Raw genomic sequence first — 18312 nt, 5'->3', positions numbered from 1 at the left:
TAACATCCCGATCTAAAAATATAATATCTCGGTTCTATGTTACAGCTAAACTACAAAAAAATGTATATTTAAAGTCTGTGTCATAATGAGACCCATTAAAAAGTAAGTAAAGTAACAGGCTGTAAATTTCCCACTGCTGGTCTAAGACCTCCTCTCCCATTAACTAAGGGTTTGGAACATATTCCACCACGCTGTTCCAATGCGGGTTAGTTGAATGCACATGTGGCAGAATTTCAATTAAATTAGACACATACAGGTTTCCTCACGATGTTTTCCTTTACCGCTGAGTACGAGATGAATTTTAAACATAAATTAAGCACATATATATAGTGGTGCTTGCCTGGGTTTGAACCCGCAATCATCGGTTAAGAGGTATGTGTTCTAACCACTGGGCCATCTCAGCTTTTTATTTAAGAGAACCATTAATGTTTCATAATTTTATCATTGGATTAATGTTGATCAATTCCTTTCAACGATCAAGCGCTACATCGCTTATTTACCGGACGATTTAATTCAAGCGACAACATTTAATATGTGAGGCTTCATTAAGCTCGCAGACTTGTTGCTCTATCGGTTTCATGAACCGATTTATAAACCAGATGCTTTACAATTCGTATTTTTAGAAAAAATTTAATTTAAGGTTATATACACATTCACTAATTATTCAACAGGCGTTTTGAATCACACACATATATAGACACAAAATCATAGATTTCACGTACCGTGTAGAAAAAGGTTTATTTTCCACTAACGACCTTCGCACGTATGCAATACTAATACTAAATAAACAACAGAATTTGTTTATTAATTATGACATCACATTGAAAACTTCTAAAACTTTCAGCGTTTCTTCACTTTATTTTTCATTTATTATATACAAAAACCTTCCTCTTGAATCACTCTATCTATTAAAAAAATAGCATCAAAATCCTAATAATTTTAAAGATCTAAGCGTACAAAGGAACAGACAGCGGTAAGCGACTTTGTTTTATACTGTGTTATGACTTTGACGATGACGATGTGATGATAAAATATTCGATTATTATACTCTCATCTCCTTTCATCCTATTGATTTCCCGACACAGCATCTGTGGCTTATGAATCCGTTACATTACCAACGGTGTTCCGACTCGCTAACTGTAACCGTTGTATGCGCCAGTGGTTTTGATCATTTAATTAAAATTAACTAGAGTTCGTTCCGATAACTATTTATAGATTTAAAATGTTAATTAGTGTTTATCAATTCGTAATACAATTCATAAAGCAAGTTATTAAACGCTCTATTAACGATTAGCAAAATTCGATACGGTATCATAATTTGAAACTACAGCCATTACTTATGAAAGCTAATTACAAATTTTGTCTCAGATTTTAGTTTCAGAAATATCTCTTATCTATGTTATTATAAATGGACTTTGTTTTTGTGTTTGTTTGTTTTTAATAAATAATTAAAAAAAATGCATACACCGATCATAAGACAACTTCTTTATCCCGAGGATACGTTTTCTTTATCCTTTATATTTATAAAGAAAAGGTCTTAGGATTTTTTTATCTGACAAAGTCACCCTTCCTTCAGCGGACGAAGCTATGGTCGGGTACTAGTTTATAATAAATAAGAATAAACATATAAACATTGGATAACATCATGCATTACTCTGATCACAATGTAAGTAGCTAAAACACTCGTGTTATGGTAAATCAGAAGTAACAACGATACTACAAACATCCAGACCCAAGACAACATAGAACTGATGAACTATCTAATTCAACTCATAAAACTTTTCCTAACTGTGAAAAGGATGTTTTGTGTACCATAAAAGACATCGTCCAGGCTACTAGTTCCAGAGTTCTAACTTGCAGCTGATATTTTTCATCTCGCTGAGACAATCAAATAAATATATAATTAACTAATTAATTATATCCAACACTACGATTCTGACAACGAGATGAGACAGATTTCATAGCAGGAATAGGTCTTCGTACCAGCTGTAAATCATTTTGTTACACTTAATTTGATTTACTTTTTATAAACTATTTGTCGCCCGCGGGTTCGAACGAGTTTTAGGAATTGGAAGCTGAGTATAAAAGAGTAAATCTTTCTTGACACCCAATTAAGTTCAGTGGTTTTACCAAGAAAGAGTTACTTTTGTATTAATGATATTAGTACAAATTAGTACATTGTATTTAAATGGTGAGCCGAGATGGAACCGTGGATAGAACGCGTGCATCTTAACAGATGATTGCGAGTTCAAACCCTGGTAAGCACCACTGAATATTCATGTGCTAAGGGAGAGGAGGGCTTAGGGGCCCAGCAGTGGGAAATTTAATGACTGTCAATGTTATGTTAATTAAATGGTATTTAAATAACATAAAACCAGTGAAATACACCAAAAGCACAAAAGATATCTTTTTTAAGCTGTATCAGAGTAAAAACTAAAAAAATCACAAATTCATTGATCGGTAGTATGTTTCTGTTCCCCAGCCGGAAATCTAAAAAGCGTAAAAATTAGACCTAATTAAATGCTTAAAATAGCAAAGCGTAAAGCAAATCTGATTGATTAATTAAAAACGCGCCGTTTTTTATGTGTTTTTTTACGTGTACCATTTGAGCGTTCTACGTTGTTACTATAATAATAATGTTTACTAAATATTTAAAATATTATTATAGTTTCAATGTATTCCAATTATATAGTACAAATAGTTATTATAATTTTAAAAAATACTGTTTTATTTTAAAAGGAAAATCTTTATATGTAAACTTTCATAATCATGACTAATTTTGCTTGATTTTAGGCTGTGTTCGAAAGTTTTGAATATAGAATTGTTTATAAAAAAAACATAAAAGAATGGATTAAACCTATTAAATTAGTGAATCGTATTATATAAAAATAAAATTAGATAAGGAAAATTGGTTTAAATAGAATTTAGAATCACAAAGCATTTTCAATAAATTAGAGAATATAACGTACCTATACAAAAATTGTATTATATCATCGTAGAAAAAGTATACCGCAAAAACTATGATTGTCGGTCAATTTGTCAAACACTAACCTAATAATATATTAAATCTGACTGCTAACGGTTCAGCGCGCCGCTGACGCCACAAGGCACACACGAAAACCGACTCAATTACAAGCGAATAAATCACAAATTCCTTTCAAATGTTATTATTTTGATTATAATCAGCACGTGTCTGAATGGATTTTTTGCCATGTGTCGAGTTCAATGAGTTTTTACTTACATTAAGATATGTGTGTCAAGATGGACATGAGATTAACGTAGTTACTCGTTAGTAAATAATGTCGATTTGAGGTGTGCTGATTTATGAATTGGTTAAATGGTTTTCGGTGCTATGAGCGAAAGATCTTTTGAAAGCTTGTGTCAATCATATTTGAAATGTTTTCATTGATACGCCCACGACGCTGTACGACTTTTTATATTCGTGTATGTAGTCGATATTTGTAGTCAGGACCCCCAAAAATTTATTTCTCTGAATAAAATAATATATTATTGTTTAGGGTAGCAAGCAGATCTTCAAACCAAATTATTATTATTTTTTTTATTCCATTAAATTATTATTTCTACATTTCTTTTTTTAAGTTATTACAAAAATCCTAAAATGAAAATTAAATAAGAATGAAATGTTTCTAATACAAAAAAATAACATCTAAAAATATTAAAAATTAAACCAGGGCGACATTTTAAATCAAGCATTCCATGTACCAGGCAATCATAAACTACAAGAAAGTAATAAATATCCGATCTTACTTTCCTTACCGCCAGGTCATGGCCTTTCAAGCTCAAGGCTGTATGTTTCGACCTCCTTGCGTTTATGATTTCCTCGTAGCGATGTTCGAATGTAGGTCAGTTTTGAGGTCATTTGAGGTTGATAAGGTCAAGTTTAACAATAATTGGTCCTAATTCTACTAAACAAGTAATAATTTAACTTAAAGAATTTGCTTTTAATAAAAAATTAATGATTGATTCATTATAATTTTTTTTTATAATAAAACTGGTAATTTTTGTATAGTAACAGTGCTTGCTTTATTATAATGATCGGCGCTATTTATTTCACGACCCACATTTAATGGATAGCATATATTTCCTCCTACACAATTAATATAATTATTATAACAATAGTGACTTATTTATAAGTAATATAAGACTTCCTGTAAGGTTTTTTCAATTGAATAACAAATATTTGGCTTGAGCTTATCTTGCCTAAAGTCCATTCATCAAAACTGTAGAAGTGAAATAAATATATCAATGAAATTGACTAACAAAAATTTATTTTTACATATATTATAAACTTGTACTGTTCTATTGTAATGCGTTAACGCCGGATCCAAATACTAATTCTTCCGAGATGAACCATTAAGAGATGCATGTAGTTATTATTTCAAACCATACACTTTTATATTTACTGTTTCATCCGTTTTTTTTGTAATCTTGTTTTTTCATATATTACTAAAGAAAAAAAAGGTTTTATTACGTCTTTATGTCTGCGTGTCTAGTCAATTCGTCAGAAAATAATGACTCATAAATTCATATGTTTTGTAGGTATTGTCCAACGAGGTATCAAATGATTAAATTAATACTTATTTTGCAGGCTTTTATATATTTTCTCTTATATTTTTTACCCGCATATATATTTGAAGATTGAAAGACCTTTTCAATTGGCATGTACTTTCACATGTACAAAAGTAGCCTTTCTCGAAGATGACCAGCCATACTTGTGTGTGCGCAAACACAGTTGCAATCTTTATTGTGTTCCATTCTTATTCCGGGGGACAGTTCTACTAGTTCATGGGAAAAGACCGAAAAGACTTCAGGTGTTAAAGGGTTTTACGTGCTATCCGAGGAAAGGGAGTGACAAGGTACCAACATCCATTTCCATCTATCCGTTATTGAGATTATTTTCACAGAAAATCCCAAATTTTTTTGCTTGAACCTAAGATATAAAAATTTGCACCCTTACCCTTATATGTAGCCACTAGACTAAAGAGGCAATCATTTGGAAATATATAATGGACGATTAAAATGTTTCAGATAACAATTGAACATTTCCAATTTCGCGTAAACAACAGACTCGTATGAAAGTCCGATTGTGTATCATTGAGGTTACTGGGCTGCAGTGAAAACAATAGAATCGAATTGAATTCGGGGCAGTGCAGCTACGTTTTATATCATATTGTTCAATTACCGAAGATATATTACATTTATTTCTGAACCAATTCATTCGATTGTTTGAAATAATAAAAAAAAACTATGATTTGAAAGAGGACGGCCAAATGGGCCAATTTTATTAAGGGTCCTTACATAGCTAATGCGCCTTAGTAGATAATCATCATTATCATTATCACTACATAGTATAAAACAAAGTCGCTTTCCCTTTGCCCATATCCCCATGTAGGCTTAAATCTTTAAAACTACGCAACGGATTTTAATTCTTTTTTTAATAGATAGAGTGATTCGAGAAGGTTTTTATATATTACTTATATATCTTATATATAATACATGGACAATTTAGTAAAAAAGACACTGATAATTTTAGAAGTTTCTAATGTGATGTCATATAATTGCATCCGTGCGAAGCCGGGCAGTTCGCTAGTATAGTATAAAACAAAGTCGCTTACTGCTGTCTGAAACTATTTATGCTTAGATCTTTAAAATTACGCAACGAATTTTGATGCGGTTTTTTTAAATAGATAGTGATTCGAGAGGAATGTTTTTGTCCGTTTAATATATATGTATAATATAGTAAACAATAAATTTTCAGTAGTATATTTAGTATCAGCATTGCACCCGCGCATAACCGGGGCAGGAGTATATATGTATATCTGTGTTTACACAAGCTCTCGCCGGCACTGGCTTCTAACCATAGCAATACTCATTACAGCTTTTTAGGGGAAGAATCTGACCTTGATTTAATACAATGAGCACATAATGTTTAATGGGAATTTTGATTTAGAGTTATCATCAGTGTAGCCCAACAAGTCATGATGTCACGTAGTATATTTCAACCTAGATATAATTGATTATACTCATTTTTTAATTTTGTACGTATGTGATTTGGTAATTGCGTAAAATTTGCTGTCATCGAGATGATCTGATGAGATCGAGAGTGATATTCCATTATGCAAACAAACACAAATATTATTCTCTACACATATATAAATAACGTAAATCCTATTAAATTAATAATTCTTTGTTCTGTGGAATGCTTGTAATCGTAGTATCAACTAGTCGCGTTCGCAGTAATTTCGTCTGAAAGACAAAACTGATGATTTAATTATATCGTCAGTAAAGTCATCTTTTATCAAAGACTTATACATATATACTTGTAAAGCTATTGCTCATTTTAATGATTGTCTAATCAATTATGATAGAAAGATGATTTAATTTAACTAAGCTTACTAAACGTGGATTATAAAAAAAACAGAATAAAATATGCAGATTATTATTTAATTTCAAAAACAATTACACCGTACAAATAAACGACGGTACTTAACGTATTAAGCAATTAGTTACACTATGAAGAAAGACTTTGGCTACGTGATTCCGCTAACTCTTCGTTACATCTGTTAGCCTGGTACTACACACTTTTTTTTATTTTACAGTTGTATCAATTTTTTTTCTTGTTTTTTTTTCTTTTTTTCGCGAGCAATCATTGTAATTTTGGATTTATTTAATTAATAATTATATCCTTCACTTAAGCCGAAGCCGTGCTTACCTTAGCACCAAAATTTATTTTGTGGAAATAGCAAATAATGTATCAAAAAGGAATTTGTAATATTTAAAAATAATAATAATATATTTTTTATTCTTTGCTTAACATACATAGAAAATAAAAAAAATAAAGAAGAATACATACATTTACATTTTTTCTGTTAAAATTCCCGACGTGTATATCCCTTCTTATTTCTAATATTTGCAACATATATTTATAAAAATTTTTAATAAGTTACTCAAACACACTTTTAACTTACACTAATGTTCGGTAGTAGTTTCACTACAATCCGAGACGCCATTTTTTAACGAACTGTCAATTGAAAACACAGAAAATACAGGTATAATGAGAGATGAACAAAGGTACTTTATCATCCGTACTAAAATAAATGTTATGGCGTAAAACTAAAAAATAGTTGCGGCAGACTAATTTATTAATTTTTAAATTGTTACTTATTAATTTTTATTTTAATCTGCTATGAAATAGACTAATGTTTTTAAGTAAAGATTATTTACATCAAGGTCATAAATAAAATTAAAAAAAAGTTGACGTACAAATGCTAGCAGCATTTCCCCGTTGAATCGCAATCCTGATCCTCTGAAAAAAAAGTTAACCCTCCTATTACAGTGAAGCCATAAAAGATGAGGGGTACTTTTAAAAAAGTTTTTATTTTAAATAAACATAATAATAATGTGTTTTTTAAGCGTTGGTGATATTACTTGTTACCTTTTAAAATAGATATAGTGCTATCACTGTGATGACCCAGGGGTTTGAAAATGTAAAGAAGACGTAACCTTAGCCCAGTAGTGGGACAATGATAGGCAATTTGCCTTTTTCGGTACTGTTAGCAAACTCTCTTTTCTGAATTTATTTCAATATTAATCTCCTTAAAATGGGAATTATCATCTGTTTTATATAAATTTGAGATTTGAAATAAATTCAGAAAATACATATTTAGTATATATAAATTTAAATTAAGCAAGATTAAATATATTGATATTTAAATATATTGTACAGTATAAGTACAAAATGTTGCCGGAATAATAAAGTATTATTGAGGAATTAAATTCAGCTTACAAAGTACAAAATAGGTTTCCGTTACAGGGCATTCGGGTAAAGATATTATTCGCACGGCCTCCTTACGAACCATGTTACCCTGGTCCACCGACACACATTTTGTAAACATCATTATTTTGCACTTAAGGCCATGATCACAATTGCATTTGCTTATTCAACAAAAAATGCTTTTTTTCCCTATTCATTATGAAGAATGATTCAGAATATATTTATGTAAAGATATGACCTTTCAGTTACGTAACTTTTATCTATTCACGATGATAATTTAATCTTTTTAACACAGTCAATGTTAGCAAGAAAAATCTCCTATAAAAAAAATATGATCAAAATTTCGTGAGTCCACTAACTCTATCAAACCAATGTGATACAAATATTTTTGCATTAGATAGCCCATTCATTGATAGATTATTAAATAATAACTTTGGCCTATGGCGTTTTAACAGTAACGATTAACGCGAGTGGAACCGCGCGATACAGCTAGTGCCAGATAATAACTATATTTTGATCAGAATTTATAGTTTGTTACAAATCGGTTCCCCTTACGTGTTTGAGAAATTGTACAACAAATTAGAGAAATTAATCGTTTTGTTCAGTAAATTGGTACACGGCTTTCTCTATTGGTTATTTTTGATTGGTCTACAAGATAAGAATTCCATTTTCAAACTAAATTAAAGCTCTTGCAGCTGTGATGTAATTGAATCTCTTTTGCTACAAAGGTTTTAGTCACAACAAACATCAACAGCCTGTCAATTTCCCACTGCTGGGCTAAGGCCTTCTCTCCCTTTGAGGAGAAAGTTTGGAACATATTCTACTAGGCTGGTCAAATGCGGCTTGGTGGAATACATATGTGGCAGAATTTCGATGAAATTAGACACATGCTGGTTTCCTCACGACGTTTTCCTTCACCGACGATCACAAGATGGATTATGAACACAAATTAAGCATATGAATATTCAGTGGTGCTGCCTGGGTTTGAACCCGTAATAATCGATTAAGGTGCACGCATTCTAATCACTGGGCCATCTCGACTCTTAGTCACAATTTGCCTCTAAATTAAACACTCAAATGCAACTCGTTGGATGCGTTGGATTGTTCGAAAAAAAAATATGATGAAACTTCGAAATAACTTTTTGATCTGTCGTAACGACATTATGAAATTGCCCTTACATGCGTATATTACGACGCACTTAACGCTTATGCGTTTATGATTCCCTAATGACGAGTCTTTTCAAATCGTTTATGACATGCCAACTTAACTGTAAGTTTTAACCGCGACCTTTTCACGACGGCTATAAAAATGCTTGTTATGTGTTAACAAATATGTCACTTTGATTTCGTCATTTGATATTTTACTAATTACTAATAAAAATAATTTAATGCTAGTTAAGCCCTTCTGAAAAAATATAATTCCAGATTTAACTTTTTTTGACAGAGCCTTAGAGTTTTAAACAATTTCATAAAAATGATCAAATAGGTAAAATTGTTCTCACGGCGGGGGCGGAGGTTGTCATGAGCTCGACAATACTTAGTATTGTTGTTCTGGCTTCAAGGGTGAGTGAGTCAGTGTAACTACAGGCTCAAGGGACCCATCTTAGGTACCAAGGTTGGAGTTACATTGACGATTTTTGTTGATGATTTCGCACTGCCCGTGTCTATATATAGTGGTGAAGACTTACCATCAAGTAGCCCAATCAACCTGTATTATAAAACTGTGACCAAATTAGACTGAACCAAAATTGAAAATGAAGTAACAGCTGTTTCTTTCCCCTGTTGAGCTACAGCATCTCCACTTGCGGTTAAGGCACGTAGCTGAATTGAAGCTGAGACATACAGAATTTCTTTTCCTTACCTTACAAAAAGACAACCGCAATTATTCAATTCACGTGTTTTGCGATGTGGTAGTTACTATAACTTTTTGCCAGCACCTATTTTAGAAGATTTTTTTCAGATGAAAAGTACTCTTCCATACCTATAAGTAACGGACGATTCAAAAAGCTAAAGTTGAAGTGTTTCAATGAATATTCATTGAACCAAGCACCCTTGGCTCTCATCTTTCAGACTTAGGGATGCGTTACTGTCCAAGTACCAGCTTTTAAAATTATGCGACTCGGAAAGTCGGTATGCTGAATATGTGTACTTCTAAACTTTATCGTGTTTATTTATTTTGGCAGCGTTATGTTACTTTGTGTCTGAAACGCTTTTATATTTTTTGCATCATTTTTTCATACAAACATTCCTTAATGAAAGAATTTCACGTAGTTGTAACGACTTTGTCGTGTGAATGTTTTATGGAAACACTTTAATTTTATTTTCTGCTATTGTTATAATGTTACTTTTACATGGTTGTAACTTTGATAAAATATTATTTAGTATTTGGATATATAGAAAAATGTATGTACTAAACAAATAATTTGTAGGTATTACCTTTCTCAATGGAACCATATTTATTAAAAAAATTGATTTAATTAATGATGCAGAAGGTACTAACAATTGTGATGATTTAGGATTCATCAGATACCTTCCTACCGATTTTGAAATTCTCAACAGGAATAAACCTACATTATTTTAAATTACATGTGTTATAAATATTTATAATATATGCGTTTTATGATGTCTTAAATGCCCTCATAACTCATAAACATGTAGCTGTAGTTACTTCACTTAGGCTCGGAGAAATACGTACTAATATAACTGGTGCTAGCAATAAAATTAACTAGACTTTTTTTTTGCTACAGTAATCCTTTGGATAATTTGCCGTAGGCCTGAGTCGCTGGCCATTTTCTTATTTCAAAAATATTGAAAGATAAAGTCAAAAAATCTTTATTTAATATATAAGCATTTATTTATTTAGAGTGAATGAAGCGTTTTTGAATCGTAGATAATTAAATACTACCACCGTTTCGGAAAGCAGCCTCTGGCGAGAAGAAAGGGCAAGAAACTCGCATAATTGCTCTTTTCAAATAAACAGATTTACAATGCTGTTCTTTATACCAATCAATGTCATGTGATGGAACCCGAGCCTGACTCCAAGCTGTTTTTTTTTTCTAAATAGCACTCTTTTAATGAATAATAAGACTTATACATACAATAAAAAAATACTGCCAAATTTAAAAGTAAAAAATTAACGTTTTTTTTAAAAAAAATTATATAATCAAAGAAAACATTAACTATCCTTGCATTTATTTGAAATTAAAATCTGTATCTTGTCCGTAAATAACTGCTACCGGTCGTACCATTAAGGTCCTCGTCTTCCAAAATAAATGCTCATTATTTCAAATTACAAAATATAAATAATTATTACTTATTATTTCATTTCGGACGAAATAACGATACATTCCGTAATGTTAATCTTCATTCCGGTTTCGTTTTCTGAAGAACTAATTATCAATGACAACTTTAAACAGATACATTCAAAACAGGGATAAGGCATTTTCGACCGTAATATAAAGTATATAAGGTGTACAATGCTGTGATAACGTTGTTAAATACGCCCTTACAATTTCATTCGAATAATTATTTATGTCTTTTTTTAATACGATCTTACAAAACCAACAAATAAACATGTACATCCAATGTAATTTAAAAACTAACTAACTTACCATAAAGGTCATTATTCTGCCAACCGTACAATACGCATTACGTCTCGTCGTGAAGATTTAATGACATGTCATCATTGCTACCGACAGACGAAATCAGCAATATATAGAATAGTAGTCTATAGCCTTTAGCCTTTATAGTCTGTAGTAGTCAATTCATCTATACGTATAACAAAAAATAGAGTTGTAATATTAAAATAACCCCAAAATGCATACACGGTACATATACCAAAACAATTTCTTTTTTTACAATTTTTGTCTATTTGTTCTGGCTAATCTCTGGAACGGTTAGATCGATTTGGACGGGACTTTCACTAGCAGATAGCTGATTTAATAAGTAGTAAGAACAAAAATTGTCATCTCTTAAAGTATGATTATTGTACCGTCAAAAATAGAACACAAATTTGTTTTTGTTACTTGATTTTTTGAAGTGAATTGTCTTAAAATTTAAAGAGGATGTGAAATTAATTTTTGTATATTTTTAGTACGTCTTATTGACTTTTTTGTATTGGTTTATTTTAGCCTATTTTTTATTGTTTGAAAGACAATTGTTACTTGTTTTAAAATAACACAAATAAGATTTTGAAATATAAGACTAGAAAGTGAAAGTGGTTAGAAAGAATAATTGACATTCTCCTTTGTCTATAAGAAGAGATTGCCCAGTGGTTACATGGGCAACTTAACCGATGGTTGCAGGATCAGATCCAGTCGAGGACCACTAAATTTTCATCACCTCGAGTTTGGCGATGAAAGCTAGTATGAGTCTAATTTTGATAATATTCTGTCCATCAATCAATATAGGATGACCGTGGTGGATTTAGCACCAAATCTCAAAAGAGAGGAGCCCTTAGTCCAGACGTAAGAAATTTACAGGCCGCTACTTTGTGACTTTGTATTTGAATTCCTGTGCTCCTGAATTATATGGTGAGTGAGCTAGTGTATAGAAGCATATGAAACTTACCATATAAGTTCACAAAATCCATTTTTTAACTTATCTAAGCATATAATAAAATTGGAGTGTCTGTTTGTAATACTTTTTACTTCATGCAAATGTATATATACAAGGTACATATACCAAAATAACATTTTTTAAATTTTTTTTCGGTCTATCAGTCTGTCTGTTTGTTCCGGCTAATCTCTGGAACGTCTGGACCGATTTTGGTCGTCGTCGGGACTTCACTGGCAGATAACTGATATAATAAGGAGTAAATTAGGCTGCAATATATTTTTTTTGTTAAATTCGAACGCGTACAAGGTCGGGGGCACAGCTAGTTGATAAATAGTGATCGACGCGAACTATTTAAATATATGTAATATATTAACGTTCGCATCGATTGCTTTACGACATAATCTTATTCTGCGATACATTCCAGCCAATCAACAACTTACGACTGCTTCTAGACCACCTATAAAATGCTATTACCGTAATTGGATTACTGAACGAATGACGAATGAAGCTCATGTTATCGTGTTCTTTTTTTGAATCCTTATTGAGTAAGACATCATTAGGTTTGCAAGTGTAGTGTGGTGCTTGTAAATGGAAGTTCAGATGTATCAGGGTTGCTAGCAATGAATAATCTATATACTTATAATGTAAATGCGAAAATTGCACATGAGTTTATAGTGCATTTTTACGGCTTAGCCATCGAACTAGAATTTGGTAAGAGGCAAGGTGGTATCCCAAAGAAGGTAATAGGCTATTTTTTTATACTTTATGCCTACAATGATTTGTTATTTTGAGGTGAAACAAATAATGTATGTAGGATAATGTTTCGGATAATGTTTCGTTGGAAGGAAAGAAAGGATTATCTAGGACACGGCACAATTATAAAAAAAAACAAATATGAAGAACATATTACTTAATCTACAAAAAAACAACAAAACCATGATAGTTAACGTGTGTCAAATTGGTGTACCATTCAGCTTCCAATTTAGGTTCCAAGAACCCAACACTGATTTTCAATGGTAACTTGTACACTTAGTGTACTATGCTTTAAAGTTAGTAAGTGGAACCTACAAATATCAGCCATCCCTTGGCTTGCGTTCAACGAGTTTTTGAAGACTAAGGGAACGCTCCTAAGAAGTGTTGTCAAGAGTTATAGTCCGGATTTCGAGGAAACAGCTCGCCTTTTTATTCCTCGTAATAGGCTTATTAATTATACAAAATAGTTGACTGTCTAGTTTGTAAACTATTCGAATTCAAGAATGCCGTTTAAACCCAAGCTGTGTCGGTGACGTCACAAATGCAAATCACATCACGACTGATCTAATTGGAATGTGAGAAGTCGTCCTGGAAAAACTGTAACGTACGTTGTTTAAATCAAGAGAGAAAGTGACGCACTCACTCGTAACCCGCATGGGGCTTACCGCTGTGTTTTGAATGCGATCGGAGTTTAGGAGAAAACTAGGCTTTCGTTTTGTAATTAGATAACTTATACAAACTCATTGCTTGAAAGTTTAATTTAATAAATACGAACAATAATTCTGTGAATATGTAACTTTAAAGAAATGTTTATTAGGACACATTACAAAATAAACACACACGATGTAAGACTAAGAAGTATAAGAAAATTAAAACAAAAAAAAAGAAAGAAAAACAACAAAAATAAAAACATATTAACCAACTATAACCACTTACTAACTACAATACTATTAATACAAAATAACACAATGATACTTAGACGAGCCTAGGTGACCCAGTGGTTAGAACACGTGCATCTTAACCGATGATTTCGGGTTCAAGCCCAGGCAAGCACTACTATATATATGTGCTTAATTTGTGTTTATAATTCATCTCGTGCTCGGCGGTGAAGGAAAACATCGTGAGGAAACCTGCATGTGTCTAATTTCATTGAAATTCTGCCACATGTGCACTCCACCGACCCGCATTGGAACAGCGTGGTGGAACATGTTCCAAACCCTCTCCTTAATGAGAGAGGAGGCCATTAGCCCAGCAGTGGGAAATTTACAGGCTGTTTCTTTACTTTACTTTACAATGATACTTAACGTGTCCTAAAAGGTTGTCCATTCAGCTGATGCTGACGCTGATTTTCAATGGTACGTGTGGTTGTAACGGGCTGTGACAATATATGATAAAACATTATAAAAAAAATACCAATTACTCGTAAGGGGATTTTAAGGTTTTGAGTCCAAGCCAATTATTATAATTGGTTATTTTTGACAGGAAATTATCTGTAATAGCCGATAGTTTGGAAGTATCGTTAACACTTCCGTGGTTTGGACTCGAGTCGTATAAGTTTGCAGACAGGCTTATGAGAATCATCGAATAATGACTGTAACTGTACATACATGAGATCATATAACTCTTTGAATGAAATAAAGTAAAAGGCCTCCTCTCGTTTTTGAGGAGAGGATTTGAGGCTTAATCCACAACATGCAGGTTACCTCACCATGTTTTCCATCATCGACGGGCACGAGAAGTATAACATACATAAATTAAGCACATAAGGTGCTTACTCGGGTTGTACCTGCACTGGCCCTTTTTTTGGTTGAAACAGATTGGTTAGAATATATTTAGAAGATAAGAGGTCATTGACCTGCAAATCGAACATTTGCACTGATAGTGTATATTTCCTAAATAATTGAGTTTAACTTGAGTTAAAACCTGACAACAATATCATATCATGGTTCACCTGCAACTTTTCATCACATCCGATTTATAAACCACAGTGTTATTCAGGTGTTTGTTACCGAGTTATACTTATCTGAGCCGAGATGGTCTCGCGTGCATCTTAACCGATGATTGCGGGTACAAATCCAGGCAAGCACCACTATATATATGTGCTTAATTTTTGTTTATAATTCATCTTGTATGGGCGGTGAAGGAAAACACCGTGAGCTGACCACATGTGCATACCACCAACCCGCATGGGAACAGCGTGGTGGAATATGTTCCAAACCCTCTCTTTAATGGAAGAGGAGGCCTTATCCCCCAGTGGGAAATTTACAGGCTGTTACTTTACTTTTTTTTTACTTTTATACTTATCATAATTTCCTTTGTTACAGATCAAAACACCATGGACGACTGACCATAATCAAAAGTGTTGTTACAAGATATTAGTGTTCATATAAAACTAAAAGTGTTATAATATTGTGATCAAAATGGAGTTCAGATCTCACTTCCTAGCTACTGCGACGTTTCTTATCATTGGTGAGTTTATTTATATCACATTAAAATACATACATTAGTATTTACAGTAAGAAACAAAAGAATAAAAACATTTTTTATTTAGGAAACGGCTTAATTATAAAAGATTAAAAAAAAATGTAGATTACCTAAGCATTAACATAATCTTCAAAAAAGAACACATCGAAAATGGAAAGACAAAATAAATCAATCTCTGGAACGGCCGGATCGATTTTCATGGGACTTTTAAGGAAAGACAGCTGATGTAATATAGTAACTTAGGATAAAACAATAACATTTTTGATAAAGCAAACGCTCACAAAGTTGCGAACACAGTTATTTTAAATTAAATTTACATCGAAATGAGTTTAGTAAATACCTGTGAGTGTAATCGTTTTTTTGTTAAACATTTGTTTTGTTAAAGTAAATATCTTAAAATGACACACTTTATGTTTACTTTTTTTAAAGTAAAGGTGGAGCTTCAAGAATCCTTATATAATAAAGTCATTGACCCAAAAATATTTTAAAGTTTATTAACTGTAAATACATAGGATTAAAATGAGTTTAATTAAATTATGATTGATAATAGGCAGGTGACACTCTCGTTTTTATTTAAAAAAAAATAATTAATGACGATTGCTTTTTGCATGTTCCATTTTATACACACTATTAATAATATACTTAAAAAATTGTTATTTTTTAAAAAATATTTATACATACATAAATATGATTAAAAATGTTTAATTAGATTTTTATATTAAATTATTGATCTATCGTACCACAAACCTCTTTTTTTACAAACAACCGACACTATTATCAATCATGCTAAATAATTGATCGATGGAACGTGATCGATGACATGCGCACGCGCACCGACAATGACCGTTAATGTGACATTTCGATCTGTTATGTTTGTTCTTTACAAGTGATTTATCAATGGTTGAAGAATTGATTATGGGGTTATTTGACAAATGGATAGAGTTTTAAGATGTAAAATATTCGACTATTTCATTTATTACTTATTTAAACATATATAATTTTTTTGTTACTTGAATATACGTAATACAATTTACTTTTTTTTCGACATGATAAATAACGTAAATACCTCTCTATCTATCTCTCTTGCTCTGTCGTGTAATATGTGCGCCAGCGTTGAATGATTTTTTAATTGTGCACCATCGACTGTTTTTTTAATGATTATTGATTCAAGGGGAACATTATTATCAAGCTATAATTGTTATATAGAAAGGTAAGGACAGTTCAAACATCTGAGAATAAATATTTGTCAGTGTAACAGTGTTTTTTCTCGTCTTATAGATAGTACCAACCCATTTTACGGGAGCTTGTGAGTTGTTAATCGTCTTGAGCGACTAGTATAATGGCGTTACGTTTGATCTTCATGCGGAATAGCTGATATATCACTACACGTTATTTATAGATGTTTTCACTCAAAAGACACGCCCCTTTCAATAAACTTAACAAATCTAATCTATATTTAAAGTTATTTCATACACACTAGGATTGTAAGCATGTGCACACACTAATGCATGGTTATAATATTTAACGTGGAGAGGCTCGCTTTCGTGAATAAATAGATGTATACTAGTCATCAGGATAAAATATGTTTTATCAGATTAAGCATTAATATTATTTAGTAGTACTACCAATAAATATTAAGATATCTATATTTATACTAAAAAAAAGTAACTTTGTCTGTCTGTCTGTAGGTATTTCACGACCAAACAATGAATTGATTAATTGATGATATCAAGTATGAACCAAGCTTGACATTCGCTTTTTTATGCCAAACACGAAACGACTACTACCTCAAATGCAAATAAAGTCGCAAGCGACAACAAGTTCAATACAAACAGACAATTTTACAGTTATTCTTATCAATGAGTAAATCATAAACAAACAGTACAGGATAAATAGATCTACCAAAGAAATCCAGACAAGATATTTCCTTGAAAAACACGATATATCTTGCGACCAGTCGCCCGACTTGTCTGGAGCATGATAAATGATGGAAATTTATCATCTGATTGTAATAGATTTGAATGTCTTGGCTATGAGACTATAAATAAACAAGAAATACTTTATATTTAAAATAAAATAAACATAGAATAAATATGTAGAATTAGGGATTATTTCAAAAAAGTATTTCATCATTAATTCCCAAATCAAAATTGGAATATACTTTTTGAATTTTATAACCGATGCTATAACATACAAAATAAACAAATAAAATCTAGCAACTGGTCGGTCAACTAATCAACTTTATGCTAAGCGATGAAAATTTATCCAAATCGAAACATCAAAAATACTGTCACTGTAAGTCAACTAGAATCTAGCAACTGGTTGGTGAACTAGTCGAGTTTATGTAAAATGATGAAGATTTATCCGTAATACATTTGGACTTATCGCATAAGTTAAGCTTTGCATAACATAGAGTACTACATTATGGGAGCAACTAGTGCTGTCGAAGATAATTTTATACTGGTCGATGTCGAATCGATTTCTAATCTCGATATAAATTATTACGAGCCGATCTATGATTGCGTTGTCATATTATACGCAACATCGATGTAAATAGATTTAAAGGAATATTATTGAATTAAATATATATGGTGTGTACGAGGCTTTACATTTTCAAGTAGTTAATGAGGATATGACTGAAAAGAAGAAAAGAGAATCATGATGCTGATCCCAAATAAATACCAGCAAGTAGTTACAACGTTTAAATGTATATAAATGAAGCT

General features: G+C 31.8%; 1 long non-coding RNA gene across 1 annotated transcript in view; it reads left to right on the top strand.

Moving 5' to 3' along the window:
• The window catches only part of LOC124540187, a 48842-nt gene extending 33321 nt beyond the window's left edge, over positions 1–15521 (top strand). Inside the window, exon 2 of the long non-coding RNA XR_006967127.1 lies at positions 15430–15521. This is a non-coding gene — a long non-coding RNA (uncharacterized LOC124540187). The remainder of the gene's footprint in view (positions 1–15429) is intronic.
• The last annotated feature ends 2791 nt before the right edge of the window (positions 15522–18312 follow it).

The sequence above is a fragment of the Vanessa cardui genome, chromosome 24 (assembly GCF_905220365.1).
Source record: "Vanessa cardui chromosome 24, ilVanCard2.1, whole genome shotgun sequence".
NCBI classification, from domain to species: Eukaryota; Metazoa; Arthropoda; class Insecta; order Lepidoptera; family Nymphalidae; genus Vanessa; species Vanessa cardui.
This window is presented reverse-complemented; position numbering and strand designations above follow the sequence as displayed.